Source organism: Tachypleus tridentatus, chromosome 13 (assembly GCF_004210375.1).
Source record: "Tachypleus tridentatus isolate NWPU-2018 chromosome 13, ASM421037v1, whole genome shotgun sequence".
NCBI classification, from domain to species: Eukaryota; Metazoa; Arthropoda; class Merostomata; order Xiphosura; family Limulidae; genus Tachypleus; species Tachypleus tridentatus.
The window spans coordinates 144,693,160-144,720,911 of NC_134837.1; the positions used below are offsets into that span (position 1 = coordinate 144,693,160).

Sequence of the window (27,752 nt, forward strand, 5' to 3'; positions counted from 1 at the left end):
TGGAAATTAAGAATTTATTGCATACTGACATATTAACAAAACTTTCTAAGGTGTTTTTCATGTGTTGTTTCTTTTCCCAATCCTGCATGGAAGTCGGGTTTTATTACAGTGTAACTCTGCTTATGTACATGATTATGACCAAACATTCTTTTGTTAAATAATTACTTGAATCTGCTATGTTCACACTTAATGAACCTGAAAAAGAAAAATTAACAAAACATGAAAACTAAACTGTTAACATGAGATTTAAATAAGGGGGTACTAAGTCAAGTTGCTCACTTTGTACATGTATTAGCTGCAACGTTACATTTGCAAAACTAAATGCCATTTAACAGTATGCATTGACAAACACAATGGAATTTCCTATAGTACAAGTCACCTTATATCATCTCCCTGCAACTTTTCTATCCACATACATTGTACAATAGTTGTATAAAAATTTTTATTGATGTATCTTAATTCACTCACTTGCTTTTACAATCATTTTTACTTATGATCGTTTACAAGCCTGTTTAACACTCAATTCATTTTAATTATAAATTTTTGGTGTTTATTGTAGTCATTTATAGAAGACAGAATGTGTATATTCTAAAAAAAAAAAAAACCACTAAACTATGATATTGTTCATCACTTAGGGGGTTGTGTTGTCCATCATATGTACATGATTATTTCAAATTGGTATTTACAACATTTAACAATATTGGAAAAGAAAGTAAACAAATTAAAGTGGGTTAATCTTGAAAAAATTATATGAATTCAGATATATATTTATTGTAAATATCTTGAAGGTTGTTTAAAAAAATCTATGTATTAAATTATGCAAAACATTACCAAAATTAATTTTAAAATTTGAATTCAATAACGTTTTTTAATTTAAAAAAACTTTTATAATTTAATTATATTTACATAAACTGGGATCATTTTTTCACATTCTAATGACATTCAAACAAAGGATAAAAGATCTTACACCAGTTTAAGATTTACTTATGTCTTCTATAATTCATAAAAATGGTCAGGATGAAGTATGTCCTGTCAAATCATTACAACATAAAGTTTGTTTCAAAAAAATTATCAAAGATTTTAACTCTGAATAAAACTGATAATTTATCTTGTAATTGTACTAATGCATTCTTATCCAATTCTTTTTTCCAGAATCATATCATTATCAGTAATCTAGAAATTAATAAAGATAAAGGCAAAAATGGTGAAATAGATTTGGAATTTTAAAATCACAAATAAAACTGAAATAACATGCTTTAGGCTAGCTAGTTGGATACATATAACTACATCTGTTTTATTTGTAATTTGTTTATTTATATGTCCTTTGCTGCCTGTTCTGTGTTCAAAATTATTCTGTGTATAGCATTTTACGAGTCTGCATATTACAAATACTCGTAACTACCCGAATGTTAGCATACTTGAACATCACAAATGAAAGACTCTCACAGAATAGCTCATAATGTATGTGGTGCTAAACTAGGAGGGAAGTCATTATCCAATTATATTCCTGCAAGTATCAACTATTCAACATTTTATGAAGATGAAATTCAAGCTTTTTTTTTTGTTTGTTAAAACTACAAAATTCAATTTTAGTTTTTTTTTAACAAAAAAGAAATCACTATTTATTACTTATATTATAAAGTCTAAACAATTATAAGTTATTCTTGAATGTTTTTTGTTTTATTTACATTAATCTAGTGATTATTTTTGTGTCATCTTAATAAAACACTACAGTACTTAAGTGGAGTATTCTTCAAACTGTACATTTTGTATTTAACTATTATACTGTAGTAGATAATCATTGCTTTTCTTTGAACAAAATAATATCAAATAATAGAAAGCATTATTTAGTTTTACTTACAATTTTGAAATGATCCAGTTCTCTGTTCTTAGAAACAGCATGTTTGTTTACAGATGTTATTTTATATATATAAAAATTAACAAACAAATGTTGAACTGAGTGCCTTTAGGCTTCACTGTACATTGTAGAAATTTACATTAGAATGGGAGGTCAATGTAAGCTATTGATAGAATAATTACAATATTAACATCTCATCCAAGACAGAGTAAGAGGAACTGTTGGTAACTAACCAACCACCAGATCAACAAATGAGAGACAAACTGAGAGTTAAAAAGAAAGTCTAGAAAATAAACTTATTTCCAATTTAAATGCAATATAACCTAATTTAGTTAATGAAATATTTATATTGAGCAATGTGCATTTATATTTTTTAAGGATTTTCCTTTAAGCACATGGACTTTTCATATATATATTAATAAATGTACTTACAAATATTTTTATGTTTTGCATGTCATTCATTCATTTTTTTTTTATTTCTGTATAGTTAATGTTTTATTTCCAACACATTCTAAAGCTGAGTTCATGTAAGATTTACACTCTTACATTTCTTTCTATTCATTACAGGAGCCTCAAGAAAGATTTCTTATGTCACTTACGTTTTCTTTAAGAATTTTTTGCAAGGATACTCGAAGGCTAATTATATTAGCCATCTCTAATTTAGAAATGATAAATTACAGAGAAAACAGCTAGTTAACACCATGCAACACCAACTACTGGCTACAAAAAGTGGGGTACACTACATATTATAATGTCTCCACAACTGAAAGGGTCAACACGTTTAGTTATGGCATTCAAATTCACGACCTACAGATTATGTCAAGAACCCTAACCATCAGGCCATGCCAGGTTTTAATGCCACTTAGAATAATTAGACTTAACCACCAAGTTTATAATTCTTTGTGATTTGTATTTCAATACTGAATAATCTCATCTAGTGTACTTTGTTCATATGAATGTACACTCATTACTGGTTTAAGTTCTCAAACATATTACATTAGTTCTGATAAATGTGCATTTACATTGGATAATGCTCTTCTGATGATGTTTTCAGGCCGTATTCTTTCATCCTTAAAAATATGTTACGTCTGAAGGGGGCCTAAGGTCAAAATGTCAATACATTAAAAACATTTCTTGAAAATAAAAATGAAGCATTTACATGGAATAATTTGTTTTTCACAAAGTAATAAAAATGTGTTGGCTTAAAGAAAACTACTGTTTGTAAACTTATTTTCTAATTACTTGGTACTGGTAAGTGTAAACTATTTACATACAGTGATATCTAAACACTAATTCTTTCAGTAAGTAACAACAGTTTGAGTAAATGATTCTTCACATGTAATCAAAAGAATTGAAGGTTATTTCATTTTCATCTAACATTTGTTCATTAAAAACTAAATTGTGTTTTGCACTTACTTTGTTCTAATTGAAACAAATAATTTAAATATCTATAAACGAATTTCAATCTTAATTTAAGACTTGCAGACCAAGACTACAAGGTACAAATCAGATGAAGCAATATTGTAAACATAAAACATGCTATACTGATACTTAACTTGAAGAGAACTATGCAGATCCACTCAATTAAAAAACGGATAGAATAAAAAAAGATAAGAATACACAAATCTTCTAAAACTTTCTAATAAAATAAAATATTATTTTACTGTTTTACTGAATATGTTTTGGTAGTTTTTCCATACTCAACTGAAGAGTATACCAAGTGGAGAGTATTCACTTATCCATGGATTGTTAGAACATTTCATTCCATTTCTAAAGTTTTAAAATGCTAGTAAATGTACTATATCTGCAAGTTGATAAAGGACTGAAGCTCAGAAGATAGGAAACAAGCTTCTACAGGAACAAAATTAGAAACTTATTTAATGATTGGAAAAAAATACTTGTATTTAATTTATGTGTACTAGTTAATTGTAAGTCAATTAATTTAAAAGCAGTTTCAATCAACTTTGCCACAAGACAAAGTATTATTCAAAATACTCATGTACATCATTACATCACTGAAACCATATTTTGTATGTTGTACCTACATGTACAGACTATCATCGTAATGGTATCCAGGATAACATTCAAATTCTTGTAATTTTGTTTTAATTTATCAATTAATCATAAAATCTTCCTTAACCAGTATGCTCATTAGTAAGTACTTATAACAGCATAACACTTATAATAAAATTCTAATTAATGGACCCATTTAAAAGAAACACTCTCCCAATTTCATATTCAACAAATGTAAAACATAATTTATACAAACATTGTACTTTTATAAATTTCAATAAGTATTTTAAAACAATTATTAAGTTAAGAAAATATCAAATTGACCTGGATTGAGCTTTGAGCATCATACCTTTAGGTTAGCAAAATGTTATAATCCAGCATTTTATTCCTATCTCCACAGATCCTGATTTGTAGCAAAATCATGAGGAATTTCCAATGAAGTAAATCAGTGAAAAACTTTACAAGATAGCAAGTTTTCTTTATAAAATTATTTTTATTAATAATCAAATGGTAACTCCCCTTGTCAACTTATTGCAAATACATAGATTATATGAAAATTATTGTATTCTTTCTGTTGAATCTATCACTGCTAAAAGTTTCACTGATGTCCCCATTCACAAACACCAGATTGTTAAGAAGTTCTTAATGCTGTTAAATTCAGTTAATGTTTTATGTTGTTTAATGCCCCCCATAAAGGTGTTTTTATTGTTTGTTTGTTTTTTATAGCATCATCCTATAAGCTTGGACATTTGATATATATTTGTATAGCATAAGACATCAGTTTTACATTAAGTTCACAATAAAACAACATCAAAAGTATTGTATAGTGTTTGTTCAAGTCTAACATGTGGTTGATTTTCAGTGAATAACATTTTAACAACTGGCTGACAAGCTTTTACTATCAAGAGATTTATTAGATATAATACTAAACATCTGAAGTTTATAGCTTCATAATGATGAAGTGTGGGTCTCAGCTAACTAAAGCATGATAAGAAGCAAAAACAGAAAACAAATGAACAACACAAGGTTCACTAGTCAGCATGTAACTGTTTGTTGTTTTTATTAGGGAACAATGATTTTTTCATTAACTACAGATATTAATTGTACTGAAAGTTGACTAGCATCTGCTACAAATCTCTTTTCAATAGCAAAATAATTAGGTTTGCTTTAGGCAGAAACCAAATACAGTGAAATTATATTTGTCAATCACAGTTTAAAAATTATTGACAGAAATTTAAATATTCTTATTGCACATACAAAACATCACTTTGCCACAGAAAAGTCTTGCATGAACATATTTAGGAATCACAGAAAAATGGATAAATTACCTTGGAAAACAAAAGTGAAGAGTCATTCATTTGAAAAAGAAAAAAAAATTAAGTTATCAATTAATATGACTTACTGATGGTATCTGTGAACTAAAACACTATAAATATATTTTAAAAAAAGATTGTATTAAAATTTACACAAGAGATTAATGTTTTAAATCATACCAAAGTTGTCAGCATTCTTGATGATAAATTAGACACTTAAGAACACATCAAAAGAGGAAAGCAAGTTGATGTTTTGTGAAGATCAGTTAATTTTACAAGATATGGCAATATGACTGAGATTATTTTTCAGGTTTATTTTGGAAAGAAAAGCAACTTACTAAAGCACGTTCATTGTTCAACATTTCTTTTATTATGCTTTTTGATAATAAAGTGATATTTAGTAATAAAATACACTTAACATAGAATATGTATACCACAAACTGCCAAATTATTGCATTGCTGTGCTAGCTGCAAAACAAGAACTAAAAAACAACTTTGAGAAAGATAAGAGGGAATAAAAAGTATACAAAATTCATTTTCTAGTTTTTCAAAAACATTTGATTGTGCAACTTATTACAATCATAAGGAAACAAACAGCCCATGGTGCATTTTAAAGTACTGTATATATACATTCAAGTAATAATTTTAAAAATTATAAACATTCTAAAGTTTAATCCAACAACAACTTGTTTTTCACTCTTGAAACTCTAGCTTTTGAAAATAAAGTTGATTCTGATTCAATAGTTATAGTTGCATCTTCAGCTAAAATAATAAAAAGACTCCAAGCTCCTTTACAATTCTGTCAATTGACAGAGGTTGTCATTGTTATTTTATTATAGGGGCCACAAAATTTGTGAGCAATATGTAACTCTTAGTAAGGTTCAAATGCGAATGAATATTAGTTGCCTCTTGATTCATATAGACTTTTCACCAATGAGAGAAATTTTATGCAAGTAAACAACTTTACTTCATTCCAGAAATACACTGAAATAAACAAGATTCTATTTATCTAAAATACTAGCTGGACTATAAATATTTAAATACCTTTATTAAAAATTAATTTTAATACTGCTTTAAAATTCTGTCAATTGGCAAGTGTTATGATTATTATTTTAGTACCAAACCCTGTACAACTTTATGATCACTACCAAGAGGATAAAGAATTGAAAAACAAATGTGGCATAATGCTGACAAATAAAAGAATTGGTTACAAAGTTGTTCAACAGAGGTACATTATTTATTTTAATGAAAAGTTCCAGCCAATTGTGATGAGAGATATTAAACAGGCTGTACAGTATAAATGGAGAATAAATGTGGAACCTACCTGTATATCATGTTACAAAATTTATACGGGTCATCTAATAAACTCAAGACAATGATGAGATTTATAGTAAAATTAGAAATGCTTCTAAGGAGGTTCTAATTGTGGGAGACTTTAACCTTAAAAATGGTACTAGAAAGTGCATGGAATCAGACAGTATTGTTTTTCTCCATCAACAAGATTAAGAGATTCAATTATCAGGATTTAATATTAAATATGGAAGATATTATTCAGAAGGATAACATTTGGGAATCAGTGATAAGACATGTTAAGTTACAGTACATTAAGATCTGAGTTATATATCACAGACAAACTAATCTTGATGCTATAAAATTAAAAGTAATTTGGTAAATAGGAGTAGACTTGATTGTGAGGTTTGTCGAAGCAAGAAATCATAAGGAACATTACCACAAATACAAAACAAGTATGGTTTCCATTAGGGAAAGAATGACAAATGCCAGACTAAAACCCAAATGGCTTCCAACAGAAATTTTATGGGAAATCAAGGAAACTTTATAAATTTAGAAACTTCAAATGGACTAATAGAACAGGAAATTCACAATCATATAAAAGCAATAGAGAACTGGTTAGAAAGGATGTTAGGAAACTGAAAATGGCATATATGAGAAACAAAAGGCAGATATTGTTAACACTTAAAAAAACTGTTTTTAATATGTTAAAGGGAAATAGAATGTTGACATGGAAGTTGGACCTTGAAAAATGAAGATGGGAAATTTTGGTAGGTGAAGATAAAATCACTGAGCATGTAGGTTCTTTTATTCATCAGTTTCTAGTGTAGAAGAAATAAAGGTAAATTCCACAAGTACATCATTTGATAATCATAAATGAAGCAAGGATTAAGCCACACCAAGTAAAAGATTCATTAACTCTTTAGTAAATTGAAAATAATCAGTATATTCTACAAGATATTTAGACCAGATTAGTTTTATTGGTCACAGTCAAAATGGATTTAGAAATGAATGCTTGTGTCTTATTAATTTTCTTTCTTTGAAAATGTTATACTTAATCTCACTATGGGTGATAATATGTACTGGGTGAGCCTAGACTTTTTGAAAGCTGTCCCTTTTGTTAAGGTGACATGAGCTTCTCATGAATATTTTATTTTTTTGAGCAGGAAATAAGATAGGTAAATGGATTCCTTCAGAGTTGTTGGTGGTAACTAACAAAGGATTGTTATCAAGCCACACAGAATTAATGAAACATTTGCTATAACAAATACTAATAATTTCACAACATTGTTAATTAACATATAAAGTACTACATAGATAAATCAGAAATGCATGACTTTAAATACATAAAAGAAAGTTAGAGAAATACAGCAGACCAAAGGATTTTATATAAAAAACATGGACATTAACTGGTGAACCACTTCACCAAATAAGGAAGAGACAAGCTTCATTACATGAGTTAATTAGAAATAAATTCCAGCCCTTGAACTAAAAAATATAGAAACTAACAGTTATCATTACTAGCACCAAACTGACTTGCCTTCAAGAAAAAAGTAAAAATAATCATTAAAGGAAGCAGCTTCATAAAAAACATAATTTACAGAACTTTTTATGGAATAAACAAGTGAAAGGGTATCTGTAAAACAACTAAAATTACATGGTTTGTCTGTTTACACTTTAAGTTAATAACCTTGGGTGTAGATGTTTTATTATTGGCTGTAATATGTTGGATTTACAATGAATTAAGCAAATAAAACAAACTCCTTTGTAAAATACAGAACAATTGAAAAGGGTAGCTGCAAGTAAAAATATAGGTTGGCTCACAGAGTTTAAGAGATAAAAGAAAAGCATAATAAAATTAAGAAATTCATACTGACTGGTATGACAGGAGATTACATACGATCAAGAAAGTTGGTGAAACTGGAAAATAGGACATAAAAAAGGATGCATGATAAGAGGTTAGCAGAAAATGTAAAAATTAATAGAAAGAATTTCTTGAAATACATTAAGGGTAAACAAAATTTTAAGGTTGAGATTGGACCCTTGAAAGATGATAAAGGAAGGCTAGTATCTGATGACAATGAGATGGCTAAGTTATTAAATTTTGTTTTAGTTTTTACTAATGAAATTTTAAGCAGTATTGCATATCAAACAGTTAATAAATGGAAACGAGACTGAACAAGATGACTGCATTAATTCTGGATTGATTAAAAAACACTGGGAAGTTTAAAAAACAATTAGGCTCCTGGGCCAGATAGTATTTCCCCAAGGGTTTTCAAGGAGGTCATAGATTGAATATGCAAGCCACTTACTACTTATTTTGTCAGTCCTTGAATAATAGGCAGGTACTAGAGGATTGGAAGTTAATTAATGTAGCTCTTCTATTTAAGGAAAGTGATAAAAAGTGTCCCAGTAATTATAAATCCATTAGTTTTACATCACTTGTGGGAAGAGTTTTGAAAAATCTGTTAAAATATACTCTGTAAAATCATTTAACAAAGTTTGTAATTTTATTGAATAGTCAACATGGTTTCATTAAGAGAAAATCTTACAAAACTTTTGACATTTTTAAAAAATATTACGCCTTATGTAGATAAGGGTAAAGGTATAGATTTAGTGTATCTAGATTTTATAAATGCACTTGACAAGGTGCCACATAAAAAATTTTATAAAAGAAATTATCTCTCTAGGTATGATGGATAAGTTATTAAACTGGACAGAAAGTATAGGGTTGTTACAAATGGAGTTCAACTGAACTAAATTAATATCACAAATGGACTACCTCAGTCCTAAATTTTCCTTTTTTTGATAGACAATAATGACAAGATAATGGTCAATAAATTACTTAGATTTACAGATTACATTAAGGTCTTTGGTGTTGCTAGCTGTGAAGAGAATACTGCTGTTTTACAAAATAATTTTGATCATTTAGTGAGTTGGGCAAATAAATAGCAGATGAGTTTCTATTATAATAAATGTAAGATAACGTATGTGGGTTATTTTACTTTGAATTATAAGCATAACTGGGATGGTAATAACCTTAATAGTGCCATGAAAGAAAGGGACCTTGGTGTAACTGTTGATCAATCTGTTAACCCATTCAGGCAGTGTGCTGTTGCTAGTGGTAGGACAAAAAGGATTTTAGATTGTATCTACAGGACTATTGAATACAAGTCTAAAGACAGGTTCATTGTACAGGTTACTGTTAGACCAAATTAGAAGTGTTCAGTCTTAGGCTCCTTATCTTAGGAAAGACACTGAGTTGTTGGAAAGGGTGTACCCTTTGAGAAGGATTGCTCAAATGGTACCTGGGATGGAAGGGTTGCCAAAGAAAGAAAGGCTGAAATCTCTCAATGTTTTTTTTTTCAAGTGAAAACAGAGTTAAGAGGGATCTGACTGAGGTGTTTTTTTCCTTATTTAACAGTGAGAATAATATGACTATGGGATATAAGTATAAATTTTGACAGGATAGGAGTCATCTTCAGCTAAGACAGTTTCAGTTTTCCAACAGGGTGGTTTGCCTTTGGAATGGGTTGTCTTCAGGTGTTGTAGAGGCAGTAAGTAAATTTAGGTTAGTTTAAAAACAAGCTTGATAAGTATATGAACAATAAGGGCTGGCTGTAAGATCTTACAAAATTATTTTAATATCTCAGTAGATATTTTGTCCCAACAGGTTATAAATTAAAAAAAAAGCTTTTTTGTACTTATAAAAAATTAGGGTATTTCTTTAGTCAATGGATTTTGTGCACACAGTAAAATTATGAAATTTAAGCTACATTTCATATTTTAAAATATTTATTTTATAATAAATTATTAGTATTTGCTATATCACACAAATTATTTAATGCTAAAACTCTATTCTTACTCAAAATGTCAGACAGTATTCTGGAACTAATACACAGTACTGATAGTACTGATAAAAGACATGCTATCACACTTGTTGACTGATATGCAAACTTTTAATGAATTACTATTTCATGGGTTTATGTCAGTAAATTTGACATTAAACTGTAGATTATAGTTCAAATTTTAAGATTATACATTACTGAATTTCTTGATTTAAAAGTAAATACAAGAAAAACACAACATCTACTTTTGTGTGTCACAAGGTATGATGAATGCAGCACTGGTTCAAATTAAATGTTTGTGATGTCAAAATATAAAGTATAATTTTGTACAAATTAGGAACTCAGATTACCAATATTGGCAAGCTAGAATATAAAATAAGATCCTCATATCTTTTTACTTTGCCGAGATATGGCTTATGTACTGAATCAAACACGGTGGCCTAGATCACCCCTTTCTATTTCTAAAAATGGTCACTTATATATACACTTACTTCAATATATGACATGTGAATAACCAATAAACAGCTTAGAATATTCCCCAACCATAGGGTCACGTGTTTGACATGACCCACCCCATTTCAAAGAGGTATGTCATGTCAGTAGGCTGCTCAAAATTTCATATACTTTTTTAGACCTAAATACAAGTTAGTTACTAAGCTTAATAAATTATCATAAAATTTTATGGTATCAATATAGTAATTTATAACTTTTTAATTATTCAACTATATACATAAATCCTACTAAAAGTTGTTCCATATCTTCCAGAAGAGAAATTGATAAAAGCTTAGCAACGTGCACCAAGCAGCAAGGTTGTAGCTAGAGAGATAACTGTCTGATTTACTTCTTTATTTACTATTTCATGTCCCCTGCTGGTACAGTGGTAAGTCTATGGACTTACAACACTAAAATCAGGGGTTCAATTCCCCTCAGTGGACTCAGCAGATAGCCTGATGTTGCTTTGTTGTATGAAAACACACACACACTATTTCATATTTTAAAGAAAAATAAGTTTAATAACTTATTTCTAAATAGTAATAATCTGTATATACATAACTTATTTCTAAATAGTAATAATCTGTATATACATAATAATGTATAATAATTGAAACGTGAATGTATGTTACAGCCAGAATAGGATCATCACTATATAAAGATGAAAGGTCAGTTTTATACTATTGTATATGACAGCATGAGTGCACAGGTAATGTGCCATTCTAACTACCGTATCGTTATAAATGTGTAATGTTATGAGATTTAAATTATTCAGTCTAAATATTTATGTTTTTATGTTATAATTTGTTATATTTCTAGAACAAAAGCAGCATAATTTATATTTTCTTTTTTTTATGATGGCTACAAAATAGGTCAATTCTACTAAACCCACACAGAGTTTCATAAGTGAAAATAACAGATGAAATATAGTTTTCTTATTAAGAAATTGACATTATAAAGATTTTACATGTGACATTTCAAATTACTTTGTGTGTTGGATATGTAATATACAAAAAGAAAAAAAAGGCATGAGAAATATATAGCATTACATACCTTAAGACTTAAAAAAAACTTGATATTTTGTGCATGAAAGGGCTAATTTTCATTAATAATCTGTTAAATTTTGTTAGCATATACCTACTAATTTAAAAGGTATAGCATGAAAGCTATAACAAGCCCAAAATGTTCATGAGGTCAGTCCCAGGGACCAAGCCCATGCAAAAAAAGTTAAAGGGATAAAAAGAAGCTCACTGAGGATGTCCTTTCCATGCTTCCAACTATAACCATCCCTTACTACTCATGTATTCATCCAATCTTTTCTTGAACTCAGTTAAATATTTTGCCTCCCCTTGAAGGCAGCTCATTTCAAAAGCAAATCACCCTGTTTGAAAATTAATACTGTTTAAACTGCAGATGACTCCTGTGCTGTCAAAATTTGAATTTATGATCCCTTCTCCTATTTTTTCACTGCTAAAAACAAACACATCAATGCCCTTAATAATCTTAAACACCTCAATCAAATTCACTCTGACCCTTCTCCTCTCCGAAGGAAACACATACATTTAGAGATTTTAATCTCTCCACATAGAACAATCCCACCATCCCAGATATCATCCTAGTGGCTCTCCTCCAAACCTTCTCCAACAAAGCAATGTCCCTTTCAGGGAAAAGAGCTCAAAACTACATAGGACGCTAAATGAGGTCTTACAAATAATCTATACATTGAAACAATAATATTCCTTGTCTTGTATTCAATATTTCTAAAAATGCTACCCAAAATCCTATTATCCCTATTGCTCGCTACAATATGCTGTTTAGTTAACTTAAGTGATTTTTCAGTCAGAACACCAAGATCTTTTTTTCTTCAACAATATTCCAATTTCAACTGTTAAAACCCACATGCATCACTTTACATTTTGAATAGTTAAACATCATCTGCTACAAAGTGGCCCAACCAATCAAATGATCTAAATCTTCCCAAGTCTGCAGCATCACTGATACAGTTAGCTATACCAAAAATCTTAATATCATCTACAAAAGTTTGATGTATTGTTAGTTTTTCTAGAGTCAATATTGTTAACATAAATCAAACAGGAAAGGACCCAGAACAGAGCCCTGAGACATACTGTTTGCATCTATGATCCATCAGATCTAACTTCATTTATTACTAATCTCCACTTCACTCTCCAGTCAACTTTCTATCAAATTTAATAACAATTCCCCCACACCCAAAGAGTTCCTTTTTGTAACAAGTCTTTTGTGAGGCACCTTATCAAATACTTTTTGAAAACCAAGATAAACCAAATCCACAGTATTTCCTTCAACTCTTGCAGTAAAATCCTCAAAGAGAACTAATAACTTTCCCATTCATCAAGATAAATTACACTTGATTATCTTTACATCTACAACATTATTGCTAGAATATAAGTATTAATAAAGGGAAGTTTTGAAAAGCATTAACATGAATTCTGTCATTAGTTTAAAAATTACTGAAGCTATTGAAAAATGTCTTTCATTATAAAACTTCAAATACTCTAAACTTTATCACCCACGTGACCATAAGACAGAGTAATGTTAATATTGTATGTAGAGAATTCTTTCGCTTCAGTCAACCTCATGTCTTCAGGGGCATTAACAGCCAGCTAGCATGTCCCAGAGGCAAACAACATTGCTGTGTTCCCTTTCTCTTTATTGTTAAAAATAGGATTAAGTGGGATTTGAAGTAAGGTTTGGGCACCTTGGATCCTGAGTCTCAAGACAGTGACCCTCTGACCCTTCTGATTCGACTTGATAGTTTTAAAACTTAATGCCTCAGATGCTTTGCCCTCCACCCCATTCCTGCAAGATACACTATTATATCAAGACAATAAACTGATCAAATATGATTCAGATAACAGTTGGATTCTTATCATTATCTCAGAAGATATGTACTCGAGTCCCACACAACAAACACTACTTTACAATTTACAATGCATGCAGGAAACAGATCAAATAACGTTTATAGACTCAGTTTGCTATTTTCATTTCTACCAAACCATTTTAACTCTCTTTTACAGGTTTTGATCATTCCTCAGCTTAAAGGTTAATTTTAATATATGATTTTCAATATTTCCCATATTCTAATTAAATAAACTTAAATGCCCTACATTGTACCATCATAAATTCAGTAACAATATAGCATAATAAAACAACATAATGCCAAACTAAAATTATCAAATAAATAAATTTAAAACTTTTTTTTGAGTCAGCCTTTATCATTCACATATCTATCAAGCTTTCTTTTGAACTCACTCAAATTTACTGTATCCACAACATCCAAAAGACAACCCATTCCACAGGTCAATAACCCTGTTTGAAAAATAAAACTGTCTCAGCTGAAAATGGCTTTTACCTTCCATAAATCTACATTTGTAGCCCTTAGTTCCATAGTTCTTGCTGTTAAGTATGAAAAATGTTGATGCATCAACATTAATTTCTTTTACAATCTTAAACACTTCAATAAGATCCCCTCTAATGCTTCTTTTTACAAGAGAAAACAATTTTTATAACCTTAATCTTTCTTCCTGTGACAACCCCTTCATACCTGATACTATGTTAGTAATCTCCTTGTGAACCCTTACCAACCATTCATGTCTTTCCCAAGACTGAACATAACAGTCTAAATGTGGCCTGATCAGTGATGTACACAATGATTGGTTGGTTGGTTGATTTGGTGTTTTATGGCACAAAGCAGCTAGGCAATCTGCACTAAACATCCAGTAAAAAGTTATAATTAAAGTAAATTTAGTAAAATTCATAAAAGAAAATTAAAGTAAAACAAACCAAAGTTTAAAAAAATAGCCTGACACGAGATGTGAAAGTTGTCAATATAGAGCCCGTTTGCAACAGTAAGAGGGAGTTGTTCAGTGATGACATTAATCTTTATACCGAAAAGTGTGACACTCAAAACACAATCTTGAGGGACTCCAAGTTCCTGTAGAAAAGAATGGGAAAGTGTCAAATCCACACAAACTTGGAATCTCCTGTCCATTGAAAAATTTTTAATAAAAATAAGCAGATAGCCACATAACCCATATATATATATATTGTGTAGGCAAGAGGAGGTTATTTGATTTGAAAAACCAAACAAGACAGGCATTAACTATCCTCTCTAAGGTCTTTCAGAGACAGCTCATCAAAGCAATTGGATGGTAGTTTGAAGTAAGAGGGAGTTGTTCAGTGATGACATTGATCTTTATACTGAAAAGTGTGACACTCAAAACACAGCCTTGAGAGACTCCAAGTTCCTGTAGAAAAGAATGGGAAAGTGTCGAATCCACATGAACTTGGAATCTCCTGTGCATTGAAAAATTTTTAAATAAAAATAAGCAGATAGCCACATAACCCATGTATATGTTGCGTGAGCAAGAGGAGATTATTTGATTTGAGAAACCAAACAAGACAAGCATTAACTATCCTCTCTAAGGCCTTTCAGAGATAGCTCATCAAAGCAATTGGACAGTAGTTTGAAGGAATCTTGGGATCCTTCCCAGGCTTAGAGAAAGGTAAGACAATAGCCGAGCACCAGGTATTAGGAAAAACATTCTCCTGCCAGATCTGGTTAAAAACAATTAGAAGAATACCAAGAGTAGCAGGAGATAAATGGCGCAGTATTTCATAGTGTACATTATCAGGTCCAACCAATGTACTGCCAGACCGATGAAGGGCCAGTTTGAGTTTCCACCAGTATAAAGGGATGATTATAGTCAGAGAGACAATCAGCTCGAAAGGAAAGAGGTGATTGTTCTGCCCGAGTCTTAAAGGCTAAGAAGGTGGAGGAACAAGCAGAAGTGCTAGATACCCAGCAAAAGCTTTCACCTAGAGTATCGGCAATGCTCCGGGTATCAGCTACTTTCTGGCCATCAGAGAGCAAGATCGAGAGGGAGACAAAATTATATTGCCCACTGACCTTTCAAATCTTCTCCCATATGACTTTGTAACTGGTGTTAGAAGATATGCCAATTTTAAACTTAATCCAAGATTCATCTTACCAACCAGGCCTGCTGGAAAGTGATGAGGTGTGAGAGTGTGGGATACCTACAAAAATTATCCCAGGCCCGTTTTTGAGTTTTCCGTGCCATGTAGCAGGCAGGATTCCACTATGGACAAGGATATCATGGAAGACCTGTTGAAGTTTTAGGAATACATTGAGCTGCTGCTTGTATAACATAGTCAGTTACTGCTGTCACACAGTTGTCTAATGATGGCTTATAGATGATAGCAGGATCAAGTTCTGTGAGAGCAGTGAAGAGAGCCAATTTGCTTGATCCAGCTTCCACTGAGGCTGCAGGTTGGGTGGCAGTCTCTCTCATAATTATAGGAAAATGATCAATGCCTCGTGAACTATTGTCAAACCTCCAAGAAAAAAGGAAGAGTAGTAAAGGGAAGCAAATTGGGAGATCAATAGCAGTAAAGGACTAACTAGGTGCCTGAAAATAATAAAAAAAGAACTAGTATTGAAAAGAGAAAGGTTGTGATCAGAGAGCATATACTATATGGAGGGACCCCTCCTATCAATATCAGCACTTCCCCAGAGAAAATAATGTCCATTGAAGTCCCCCAGGATTAAAAAGGGAGATGGCAACTGTTCAATGAGAGCATTAAGGTCTAATTGATCTTAGGTCTTTCCAATTGACAGGTAGAAAGAACAAACAGTGATGATACGACCCCAGGAAACACGGATGGCTATGGCCTCCAAGGGTGTGTCAAGTGGCAAAGACGGGGTGGATACATACTTATCAACCAACTGTGCTACCCCTCCATACACTTGTTCACCACACAGCCTGTCATTTCTGTAAAAAGAAAACCACTGAAAATGGGCTGTATCAGCAGATTTCAGAAATGGTAGGCTATATGTCTTTACAAACAGGATGGTAGGAAGCAATCAATCATTCAATCCAGGTTAGAATGTAAACCTCAACACCTCCATTGTAGGAAGGTGGCCATTATTATTTTTTATATGCAAATTAGGTGGAGAGCCCTTCTGTTTATGACCATGTCTTTTTTCTTTACTGTCTTTATTCAAGGGAGTTTATTGACCTCCATGGATCTTGCCCTGGGTCGATTGTGTAGGTCTTTGCTGTTGGAAGAGGATTCCAACGACTGAGGACTTGAACGAATGATTGTTTTGCACTTCAGGGTGGGAGAAGAAGATGCATCCCATGTAGTGCCTTTACCCAGAACCAAAGGAAGTGAATCTTGGAATTTGCTGTAATGTATGTAAGGGACACAGATGGGTGTTGAAGTTGATTCATTAACTTTCTAACCATGGAGGTCAAAAGACTTTTCATTTGGTTTGAGAATGATTCTTTTGGAGGCACAGAGAGATCCATCTGCACTCCTACTGTAGTAGTGGAATGAAGTGCAACAGCATATTTCCAAGAAGAAGTGGTGGACAGCAACTTTCGAGCCTTAGGATAAGTAATGTTATGAATCGTTTTCAAACACTGCACCTCTTTTTCTTCAAACCATTTGGGGCAAGGATGAAAGCAGAATGGGTGAGAACCATTGCAATTAAAGATCCGTTTCACACTCATAGATATCATAGTCCTTGCCACCAGATCAAAGCTTCCTTAGAGACTTTGGAGAGCCAGCAAGCCCCTCTAGTCCCTTCTGAATTGAAAAGGGAGACATGTGCCCTAAAGGATTGTCTGAAAGAGAATGTAGTACAATAAAAATGAGGTGCAACAGGTGTTACAGATGTTGAAAATTGCTGCTCAGAATCTTCAAGACGTGGTTATTTTTCTGTTTTTCACTATTTTAAGTTTTAATTTGGAGGATCCATAATAATAAAAAAAGGAATATTTCGGTGCCCACTGACCTCACCCACCATGGAGCCCTACGAGGGGATACACTACAATGCTAAACCAGGACACTGCAGCAATGCCAGGGTTTTGTGAGCAGTATACCCAAACACCAGCATCAGATACAATATCCATAACACCTGTTGAGAACATTCAACACTGGTACTTGGTTGACCCTAGCCCAGGAGGGTCAGCCAATTGACCCAAGGGGGGGCCACCCAAAGGCCACCTGTTTACAAGAATTTAAAGCCAAAGTGGTGTGTTAGGGTTGAACCCCTCTACCACCAGGATCTTCTCCTCCCCTTCATGGCTCACCACGCATGGCAAACACATGGGTGGATGATTAGATCCCAGAGGAGGTGAATTGAAAGAACAAAACCTTCCCTGGAAGGTCCCCTCACCACATACAAGAATCCACACTGAGAGGGTATACAATGAAATTACACCCTTTTTGGGCTTGTATTCTATACTTCTGTAGATAGAACTTCAAATCCTATTTGCCCTACCACTAACAACAGCACACTGCTTGGAGAGCTTAAGAGAATGATCAACCATTACACCAAACATCTTTCTCTTCCATGACACTGTTAAGGTTATTCAAATCAAATTACACTTATAATTTAAATTATGATAACCTACATACACTATCTTGCATTTATCATACATAAAACCCATCTGCCATTTATTTGCCAAATTCACTTAATGATCTAAATCCTCTTGCAAAGCAGCAGCATCTTCATCACAACCAGCAGCACCTAAGACCTGAATATCATCAGCGAATTTAAGTAATTTATTAACCATTCCTTTACTTATGACATTAATGTAAATCAAAAAGGGTCATGATCCTAAGACTGAGCCCTGAGGTACACCATATGCAAGATTAATCCAGTTTGACTGAACTCCATTTATAATAATTATAGTTCAAGAATATCATCAGCAAGACAAACACCTTCTTTGTGAGCAATAACAGAAAAGCAAGGTTTAATTTCCAGCTCAAGTACTAAATCAAAAACCAACTATGTGCAATGTATGTGACATTAAAATGCCAAAAATGAATATGTAGTTTGATATTACCTAGATGGAGCTATTGTAATACACAACAAGAATATACACTTACTTTTAACCATAAAATCTTCTACCTTCAATTTTATGTTGTTTTAGTGGATTAAGCAAATATAATTTGTGAGTGCTATTTCGACATTTTTAAATGTTTAAAACTTATTACAATTACAGGATAAATTTGTTTGAAAGTCCATGTATCTTAAAATGTATAAGACATTTTAATTATCTGGAACCAAACAATTAAGATGAAAAATAAAGGGGGAGGTATCAAAATGAGTCGCCATTTTTGAACAAGGAAGTTGTGAAACTGATTCAACTGCAATAATATAGTCGTGTATCTCTAGAAGGAACCAAAATGGACAGCAACATAATACTTTATTTCACAAAAAATAACATTAATTCAGACATGACATTAATCCAAATCCTGTGGATGAGGTACAAATAACCTAAAGAGAGATAACCATGTACTGGAGATCCATGGCAAATGCATCTATCTGGGTAGAAATCCTTGAAAGCAAAGGCCCTTGAAAAATAGTGGATTGAAAGTCTGCTCCATGGAAGAAATTTGGTCCAGGCATGAAAGATGATCCATGACTGGATTAAAAGCACTCAGCCTATGACATGCAATAAGGCAAGTGTGATGTGCAGGGGCCCCAGTATAAAAGATCCATAGTCTAAAAACAGAGATAACTGAACTAGGTGCACCTTTTGGAGTTGATCGGAGCTGCCACCACAAAACTGTATGAAAGAACTATTACCAAATAGTAACAGATAAGAGAAAGGAAGTAGTAACATAATGCCCGACAAACTGTGAGGAGGATGAGCAAATAAATATGCAAGACAGTCTTGTCTGCAGACTAATGACCAGAATGGTTATTCACATGTCATATGTTGAAATAAGTGAATATAAGGGATCATTTTCAAAAATCAAAAGAGATGAGTGGGACCACTGTGTTTAATTCAGTAAATAAGCCATATCCCCCCAAAAATATGAGGCTCTTATTTTGTATTTTAGTTTGATAATATTAGTAATTTGAGTTCCTAATTTGCACAAAGCTATAGACTTACCATTTTAACATCACAAACATACCATGTGACTCACTAAAATTATATTTAGGTGTGATCTTTTGATATTTACTCTTAAATTTAATAAGAGTTAATTTCTAAAGTTTGAATTACAATCTACAAGTTGATTCCAAATTTACTGATATAAAATTCATAAAATAGTGTTTCAATAAAATTTTGAATTAAAGTCAACAAACGTGATGACATGGCCTGTCATGAAAGGGTTAACTTGCCATGTTGTATAGCAATGAAAACAAAAAAGCTATAGCGTCAAAGTAAAGCAAAAGAAAGATTCACTAGAAATACATCTTTATATCAACAAAATATTGTTATTATTACAACTTAGTTTGTTTCTAGCAAATGGTATATTAGAATTAGTAAAAATGAAACTAGCTTTTGTCAGGCCCTTGTGCAAAACTGAAATGTGAAGTCCACAAATACAATTTCAAATGAAGTATCTTTAATTTTTATTGCATGGAAACAATGCACAATATTAAGTAATAATAATAATTACACAGCAATAAACAAGAGTATACTAAATTCAGTTTGGTGATAATTCAAAACAAACTTGGTAATTTTGATTCTAACATTACATATTATACAATGGTCTTTTAAATGCTGTTTCAGATGAAATAACTGTTAATTTTACTTTTCCATAACTAAGATGAAAATATATTTATATAGGTTTGGTCACCTTAATTTTTCTGACTTTTCTGAAAGACAGTTTGCAAGTAGTTATAAAACATGTTAAATGATTGTAAAACTGCAGTATTAATCTTTTATCATTGATAAAAGTCACACAAAATAACAATTAAACAGTTGATACTTGATTGGCCCAATTTCTAAGGTACAGATATTTGTACAAGTTAGCATGAGTTAAATACTTTGAATATGCATAACTAGAATAAAAAATTAATGTAGGCAATAAAAAGTATTGTAGGCTATTGCACTAGGACCTTTTTCCCATCTCCAGCAGTCAAAGTTCATTAGTAAATATTGACGACCAGTACAGGTAAAGTCCCAACAGCACTTTGTGCAGTAGGAATAAGGACATTTTATTTGAAAATACTTTTGCTTGCTCAGTTTTACCTTTGCTGTTAAAATATATTTTATTCTTTGCACAGAATTGTATTCAGACATACTTGAAAGCAAAGCATAAAACTTCCACAATACAACTCCAGGAAATTTTACAATTTTCTCTGAAATATGCCTGAATACAAAGATACAAAGTCTTCAATAATTTGTAAGTAACTAAGGACTCCTCATATTTCATGACTTTGATGAATTTTTTTGAGGAAACATAAAACTAGTTTGAACACACTTCTTGCAAATTTGTTTTCACACATGAATTTAAGAAATTCAAGACAGGTTAATCATTTTGGAACATTAAAATAAATAAACAAGAAATGTTACAAAACTTCCAGACCATCTATGCCACAAGAATCTTCATTTTGAAGCACAAGTTGAAGATCCTGGCAATACATATTTCATCAATTATCCTGCACTCTTAAAATCTCCAATATTATGAAGAAACCCAAATTTTAACTGTGGAATCAACTTTACTAACAAATCTTCTCAATGTATTCCTATCTTTACTTCTGCTTTTCATTTCACTAACTATATTATTTTATATAATACATATATATGGGTGTTTGATACAAACACAAACACATGCTGTATGTCTTCTGTTATTCCAATTCTGCCCTAATGCTTACAAACTACAAGAATATTTCACAATACTAATAATTCTCTATTATCACCAAGTTATTTTAGCTGTCTACACTCTTATATGCAACTAGTACAACCTTCCTAACATTTTATAAATAATAATTTCTATATCCTGTAGCATGGACATCCAACATCTGGAAACAGAGCTGTGATCAGTGATATCACTGTAGTTCACCACGAGCACACTCTTTGTATGTCTAAGAGAGGTTGTACTGTAGTGCTTTGTTTACACTAGACTATATATTTATTATGATTTAAGATATCTTTTAGTTATCAAATTACAAAATTATTATGCACATTTTTTATACTTCATATTATACTTACATTATGACAATATGGCCCAGTATTTCCATATTAACAATGTACAAGGTCCTGTACAGATGTACAAGTAGCACTTGCTACATTGCTCACCATGACATAGTTAGGTCTTTTTTGAAATGTGTACCGGTAAAACGTTTTTCCCTTTATTTGCTGCTACAATCAAATAACAACTGAAAAGGAAGAAAAAAGTATTTTGTGTCGACGACATACAAATCCAAATAATGCAATAAACTTGTATGCAGGTTATTTCTAGCATCATTGTTTTTAAAAGAGTAGTTTTGATTACTTCCTTAACATCACTGGAAACAAGTTGTCTTGCATGTAGCTGAAAGTATGTTAACACTTCCTGTTAACAAGTAACATAATGCACAGTTTTTATTGTTGGACAGTCACAATTTTCTTATCACAACTGAGCTATAAATATTTTGTTTATTATAAAGTTAAAAGTATATATATTTCAAAACATGAAAGTTATTCTTAAGATTAAAGACAAGTTATAGAATAGTTGAATGTTCACATTACCTACTTCATATACTGTATTTCTAATCTGTGTTTTTGTAATGGAACTACATTCTCAAAAAGCTGTAACACTAGAAAATGGTATCCAAGTGTTAGAAAACTAATACTTACACATAACTACCACATTTTGTAACTTTATTAACTTGCAGGTACTTGTACTCCACCTTTCCATTTAATTGTGTGTTATAATTTTTACACTGAGATACTAGAAGTATATAGATGTAGAAGAAAAATTTGGAGAAAGGGTGTCAGAATGTTGTCTCAGTTGATAAGGTTAGCAGTGGTAACTTTAGTATTAAAGATGACAAGTAAAACCTCTGAAAACTAAACTTAAGCATGACTTTAGGAAACAGAATACTTTTGATATAATTTTTAGCATTATGTCTAGAATCATTTGATAATTTACTACTATGACTGTTTTGTTTCTTAATTCTTTGTAAGACATGATTTTGAAAGATTGCATCAAGGTGACTTGTTGTTGGTTTTTTTTGCTTTTTGAATTCACCATTAATAAGCTAAATAGTATCATCTTAACTTGTTAGCTATCATCCTTTTATCCATAATAAAAGTTATTAAAGATGTAGATGTGGTAATCAAACCTAAATCACTACATATATATCGGTAAAGTATTCTGGGAGTTATTTTATACCTTCTATACCCATCCCATAAAATTCACTACAGTGTATTAATATAATAAAAAATGGACAAAATAGCAAAATGTTATTATATTTAAAAGTTTCAAACATTAGAGTTCAAGAATATAGCATTTGTTAACAAGTGTGGTGACCTTCTATTTGAAAATAGTGATGTGTCACTAGTTTGGTTTGTGGATGCATGTCATGATTTTTAAACTACCTTATAATCACTGTGCCTCAGTAAACTTGGTATTAAAATTCTGGACAAGAAACCCACTTAAAACAAGAATGTATCTCAGAATAGCGAATATGGGTATTAACACTTATTGATAAGGAGAGAACAACATTTCAACCTTCCTAGGTCATCTTCAGCTTTTTTAACCGGAAGAAGGTTGTTCTCTCCTTATCAATAAAAGTGTTAATACCTATACCAGCTATTCTAAGATACATCGGTATTAAAATGTAATAATTAAACTGATATCAATTTAATTCTTAAATAGTTTGCTCTGAATATCCCACTTAAGATATTCTTACAACTCTTATAAGATGTCAAAAGTTTTAACATAAATTACAAATTTTACTATATATACTGCTAAAGCATAATCTAATAATTATAGCATCTAACCTCCCTGTTTTAAAACAATATAAACCAGAAAGTTAAAACCATGTGTTGCATCCTTGTATTTCATCATTCTTTCAAAAAATGTCTGTATTTGTGACACTTGCTACTGGATTACTTATGACCAATAGAAAGGCCGATTGGCCCACAGATCAGTGTATAAAGCAACCAAAGTAGGAATTACATTTTATAAATTTGTAACTGTGGTTTTAATTCTTGTCTCATTACATTTTGTAACATGATTCCTACTGCATTTTGTAATTCATAGTTTTTTAATACTTTTCTTTATATCTTATATCTGTAAAAAGTATATACTTTCCTTTAGAAGCTATCATGTGTTTATCAATGAATATGTAGTATCATGCATTGTGTAAAATTGGGTTTTAAAGATATTTAAGTAAGTGTATGATATATTCACCTTTTATTTTACATCTGCACGTATTTAAATATATGGATTTTTATTGGAATATCAAAAGCAAATACAGACTATTCCAGCAAGATGGAGAAATCTTATAGCTATAGTTCGAGCCATCTAGGTGCTAGTCCTGCTGCTGCGATCAGGTAAGTAGGTAGTAGGTGAAAATATTACCATTTTAAAATTTTTTTCAATTAATGTACCAGAAATGTTAGAGATCGTTTAAACATATTATTAGTATATATGCTCATAATATATCATAACAAACACTTTGATGAATGGTCAGTTTTATACTTGGGAATTCAATAGAGTGGCTTTTGACACGAGTTATTTGAAATCCTTGTCAATCCTTACTGCTAAGCACTACCTACTGTACTTAAAATAATACAGGGTGGGAAGTTTAGTTGTCAAATATAATTCCTCGTTGTTCTTTATATATTACTTACACATCCACAGAAAACTCCAATGCTGTAGAACAATTTACACAAATAAGTTCTGGAAAGTATTAGTACTGTTTTGGAATGATTAATGGAAAAAAAAATAGTTTAAATAAATATGATATTAAAACCTGTAACAACAATTTTTTGTTTTTTTTACATATCTCATAAGTTTAATTTTTCAGAACTTCATTAAATAGGTTTGATTTTTTCCTTTCTTTTATATTATGAAAAAAAAATTGATCTAAAAAAAGAAAAGAAACTACATTAATAAATTATGAAGCACAAATACTTGTTATTAAGCAAGGTACTGAACCTTACATACAACTAAATTCTTGAAACAAATAATTGAAACATTTTTCTACTGAACACACCTAAAAAATTGGGTAAATAAGTTAGTGTAGCCCTGAATGGTTTTTAATACCAAATTAAATTAACCCATTAATTAAAATAACAGTTTTAAATTAATTAGGTAAGAATGACTTGTAAATCAAAAAGTATAAAAGTCAGTCACTAGCAACAGTGTATGCACTGCTTGGATAATTTAAACATTATATTAATATGATATACTGCTTGAAAAGATAACACTTAGAAAAGTGAAACATAATGAAGAAAAAGTTTGGTTTTACTAAGGTCCATACTGTTATGATAGTAGTAACTGTATTACATCAAGTGATGTTTAAAGACTAACCACCCACCAAAGCTCCCATTTAGGAAAACCCTAGAGAACACAAGTATTATGAACATTATTAAGGTGTAGTTTCAGATTTAAACTTTGCCTTTGTTCTTTTATTTTTAGAATATTACAAATGACAACTGTTTCATCAAGAGGCTTGCACTCATTTTATTTCACATGTTGACCACACAGCAACAATCTCTTCTATATGCTCACTGTTATCAGAAGCATTTTATCTTTACAGTTTATCATGAACACATCTGTCAAACAAATGAAAAGAAGAAAGTCCTATAAAATAAATTTTGACAAATTACTGTCCTGTATTAGCATTAGAGGTTCCTGATGGTGCCCTACATTCAAACTAACATAAAGAGCCTGATTTCTATGCTTCTGGGACTAAATGTACATTTCTACAATCTAATGTATCGAAAATAAACTCGTAAATTCAATTTTGTAACACTGTGCTTTATATTTCTTAGTAAACATTTGGTTTATCACACCTGAAAAACTGTAGCCTGCAGGTAGAGTGAACACTAAGTACTTATAGGTAATTTCCTGTTAATTAGTTTTGATAATTTCAACGCATTAACCTGTTAGATGTAATCCAAGATTGTAATCTAAGTTTTTTATTAAAATCAAGTCAATTTTGTTGAAATAAGTTTTATAGTTTTATAAAAAGTTGCCTATGTACAGTACAAGCACTAATAGCCTTAGCCAAATCATGTGCAAAATGAATTTGTTCGAGTCGTGAAAAACATCATTCTCAGAAGCAAGAACAATTATTACACTCCAAAACAGTAAAAGAAAAAAAAAATCATTCTACATGCATTTCGACTGTATTTAATAATGAACAAATTATATATTAATAAATACAATAATTGGTAAAATCTCAATTGTATCATTTGTACCCTACAATTATTTAACAGAAGAAACATTCATACCAAGCCACTATGAAATTCTCTGTAGCTGGCTATACAGTTATTCAACAAAAGTATGATTAAATAAAGGATATTTAAGAAGTAAATAAAATAAATATTTTTTTAAATTAATATTCTTACAAATAAATATTTTAAAAGTTACTTTGCATGATAAAATGATTTAGCTTATTTTATTCATCTCAACGTAACTAACCAAATCACGTTTCCTTGTGCAAAAGAAAACGTTAAATATCTGGTGTCCAGTATGACAATCAAGTAACATCTTTTTAATGATAATATAATTTTAGTCCTTATATCGCCGATTTATTTTTATATTGTTCACTACCGATTGGATTTACATATTACATGAGTAATTTTACATTTTTGCTTACTATAAAAGTCATTGTAAAAGACTGATAAAAATAGATGGAACAATTCATTAAAAAAAAAAAAAAGTTATATAGATGACCCCGGAAATCTTCTTTTTATTTTTTCGTTTTTAATTTCGCGCAAAGCTACATGAGAGTTAACAGCGCTGACTCCGGGAAAAATTAACGTAATAAATGATATTAATGGTATTTCTTTTCACCTCTTTTTATAACTAACTGATATATTATCAGAAACCAAATAACTAACAAAGTTATTTACCCAAAACAAATTTCATGGATAATTCTTTGGAAAACTTTATTTAAAAAGATGATGAGTTCTGTATAGACTCCATCGATAATTCTAGGGATAAACATAGAAGAAAAATACTTAAATTTTATTATGCGCGAGTATATATTTCGTGCAATTTTCACAAGTGTAAACTGTCTCAAAAATAATGATGAAAGGAATTTTTATAGGACAGAATCCTAGCCTTTTAGTAAGGAATAGCATCTTAAATTGTTGATGGATGTGTTCAACATCGATAGAAACTACTTTTTCGTTCTAAACAAGCTTGAAGGTTTCTTATTTATTTATTTTTATATTAAGAACATTATCCAAGTTTAAATCATGTTATCATGAACACGGAGAGAAAAGTAATTTATATAAGACTAATAGAATCCATTACAAACATAATAAAGTGTATGTATACATAAACATTACATTTGACCAATGATTTCCATGTGTTACTTGTTTTGTGTAATAGTGAAGAAAACAATATATGGCAAGATTTGAGTCTTTCAATTCCTTTACAAAATCTGGATGTTGTTGCATACCATATACACCCCTCAATTCTGCATTTTCACCTCCATTTCCAATGGCTCTTCTGTATTTAGTTTTCAAGAAAAACAGTAGTTTGAAATGCCACCTGTCAATAAATTAAGTTACTTTGGCAACATATAAACTCTTCTTGATTTTTTATGACTTCTAATTATAGAAGTCGTTAAAGTAGAAAACTGAAATTCTCCAAACATTATGCTTAGCACCTCAAAACAATTTCTTTACGAGGTAGATGACAGTTGTGTACAAGTCTTACAACCGACCTCTTTGCAGTGAATATAAGTATGGATGTTCCTTCGAAAATATTAAGATACTCATTAGCAAACATTGGTCCCAATAAACGTGTAACTGCTCATAAACTTCTGTTGAGAACAGGTAATCGAACCAGAAAAGTTGAAATGGGCATTGAATCAGACACAGTGAAACAAGCAAAGTTAGAAACTGATGCTTCTAAAGATGAATCCAAATGTGAATTATTTGATAATAATTAAAACGG

General features: G+C 31.0%; 1 long non-coding RNA gene across 2 annotated transcripts; it reads right to left on the minus strand.

The window, feature by feature from the left end:
* LOC143240935 (uncharacterized) lies at nt 1-26,468 on the minus strand. 2 transcript variants are annotated; one of them, XR_013022059.1, is made up of 3 exons: nt 26,265-26,468; nt 21,836-22,002; nt 1-195 (listed from the first exon to the last, which is right to left on the minus strand). It is a non-coding gene; the product is annotated as an uncharacterized LOC143240935 (long non-coding RNA). The 2 variants fall into 2 exon arrangements; XR_013022060.1 differs by lacking the exon at nt 26,265-26,468 and adding an exon at nt 26,075-26,249.
* Between the last annotated feature and the right edge of the window lie 1,284 nt (nt 26,469-27,752).